The sequence below is a fragment of the Oratosquilla oratoria genome, chromosome 39, assembly GCF_046742065.1.
Source record: "Oratosquilla oratoria isolate Oo_2021 chromosome 39, ASM4674206v1, whole genome shotgun sequence".
Taxonomy (NCBI): Eukaryota; Metazoa; Arthropoda; class Malacostraca; order Stomatopoda; family Squillidae; genus Oratosquilla; species Oratosquilla oratoria.
This window is the reverse complement of record NC_134815.1, coordinates 29,760,160-29,762,659: the sequence shown is the minus strand read 5'-3', so window position 1 is coordinate 29,762,659 and position 2,500 is coordinate 29,760,160. Positions and strand designations below refer to the sequence as shown.

The 2,500-nt window shown below is 51.2% G+C and overlaps 1 protein-coding gene across 1 annotated transcript in view; it reads right to left on the bottom strand.

The window, feature by feature from the left end:
* LOC143020323 (MOXD1 homolog 2-like) overlaps positions 1-2,500 on the bottom strand; it is a 681,164-nt gene that overhangs the window by 390,909 nt on the left and 287,755 nt on the right. The window lies entirely within an intron of this gene.

The window sequence follows — 2,500 nt, the reverse complement described above, 5'->3', positions numbered from 1 at the left end:
CACACACACGCACACACACGCACGCACACACACATACACACACACATGACTCGACGGCACAATGGTAGCGTTCGTAACTGCTGCTACAGCGGTCCGAGTTCGAATCCCGCCCAGGACTGAAATAATTACAGTAGCACTGCGCTGCGTGTCGTTACTACAACTCTCGTGGACGGGGAGTTGTGTGTGTGTGTGTGTGTGTGTGTGTGTGTGTGTGTGTGTGTGTGTGTGTGTGTGTGTGTGTGTGTGTGTGTGTGTGTGTGTGTGTGTGTGTGTGTGTGTGTGTGTGTGTGTGTGTGTGTGTGTGCGCGCGCGCGTGTAGGGTCACAATAGTACCCATAGATCGGTAATATATGAGCTCCGAGTTCTTTTCCGGGAGGGTAATAGCTGTCGATCACGAGTCCAACACGTGATCCAAGACCAGAGTGAATCACACACACACACACACACACACACACACACACACACACACACACACACACACACACACACACACACACACACACACAAACATACACACACGTGTATATGGTCTGTCACTACGCAGATTCAGTCCTACTGGCGATCTCCTTTCATCCTTCCTCCCTTCCTCCCTCCTTCCCTCCCTCTCCTATTTGCAGACACCCTCCCCACATCCGTCACCCATATGGTGGCAGCTCCTCGTCCTTCCATCTCCCTTTTTTCGTGACATCTCAAACTTTTATCTTTGTCTACATCCCGGCCGTGTGGCCTTTTTTTTTCCCTCTTCTTCCTGAGTCTCAACTATTTTCTTTTATTTTTTTTCCATTATTTTTCCAGGCCTGCCCACCCTTCCTACCTCTTGTCGAAAAACTTGATCTACCCCTATCATAGCCTGTTGGACGGCGTGGAGTCTGACCCCCCCTATGGGACTACGCTCGTGGGTCATCGCCTTTGTACTCCTTTTGTGAGGAGGCCGAGGAGGAGGTTCGAGTCTGACTGTCTGTCTGTCTTTGTCTCTGTTGGTATGTGTGTGTGTGTGTGTGTGTCTGTCTGTCTTTTTCTCTGTCTGTCTTTGTGAGTGTGTTTGTCTGTCAGGCTCTCCGTCTTTCTGTATCTTTTCTTTATCCTCCACACACACACACACACACACACACACACACACACACACACACACACACACACACACACACACACACACACACACACACACACAAATCTCTACCTTACTCCCTCCACGGTTTCCTCCACTCTTCCACCTCCAAAGTCTTCCCCTCCGTCCCCCACTCCCACACTCCATCCTCCCGTAACTCCACTTTATCTCCCTCCTCCCTCCGCAGAGAGGCCCTAAGTGGCTAGAGTGGCCAGTGATGGTGGAGGGTGATACAACAAGGAGGAAGAAGAGGAGGAGAAGGAGGACGAGGAGGACGAGGACGACAAGGACGAGGAGGTTGACGAGGACGGGGAGGAAGAGGAGATGAAGGAGAAATGAAGGGGAAGGGAGAGGAAGACGAGAAGGAGGACGAGGAGGGGAAGGAGGAAGAGGAGGGGAAGGAGGAAGAGGAGGGGAAGGAGGAAGAGGAGGGGAAGGAGGAAGAGGAAGGGAAGGAGGAAGAGGAGTGGAAGGAGGAAGAGGAGGGGAAGGAGAAAGAGGAGGGGAAGGAGGAAGAGGAGGGGAAGGAGGAAGAGAAGGAGAAGGAGGAAGAGGAAGGGAAAGAGGAAGAGGAGGGGAAGGTAATGAAGAAAGGAATTGTGTAGAAATGCGAGAAGGAGAAAGAGGATAGGAATGGTGATAGGGAAGGAGGAGGAAGAGAAGGAGGAGGAGAAGGAGGAGGAGGAGGAGGGGAGGAGGGGAGGAGGGGAGGAGGGTGGAAGAGGAAAGGGATTGTAAAAAAAAAGGAGAGAGAACAAAGTGGGGGAAGGCAGGGGAAGAGATGGAAATGGGAAGAATGTCAAGAGGGACAAAGGAGAAGGAAGGGGATTTTAGAAGAGGGCAGGGGTTAACAGGAGGGGAAGACCCTGCAGGAGGAGGAAGAGGAGGGAGATGAGGAAGAGGAAGAGGAGGAGGAGGAAGAGGAGGAGGAGGAAGAGGAGGGGGAGGAAGAGGAGGAGGAGGAAGAGGAGGAGGAAGAAGTAAGATGAGGAAAAGGAAGAAGAGGAAGAGGAGGGGAGTGATGATGATGAAGAGGAAGAGGAAGAAGAGGAGGAGGAAGAGGAAGAAAAGGAGGGAGATGATGACGAGGACGAGGAAGATTAGAAAGAAGAGTTAAGAAGAAGAGGACGAAGAGGAAAAGGAGATGGAAGAGAAAGAAGAAGAAAAGAAGGGAGATGATAATGAGGAGGAGGAATAGGAGAAAGATGAGAAGGAGGAAGAGGACGAGGAGGAAGATGATGAGGAGGATGAAGAGGAGCAAGATAATAAAGAGGAGGAATAGGAGAAGGAAGAGGAGGTGAGGAGGAGAGAGAAGAGCTAGAGGAAGTTCAACAGTGAAAGGAAGAAGAGCAGGAGAAAGAAGACCTGGAGGAAGAAAACCAGTAAAAGGAG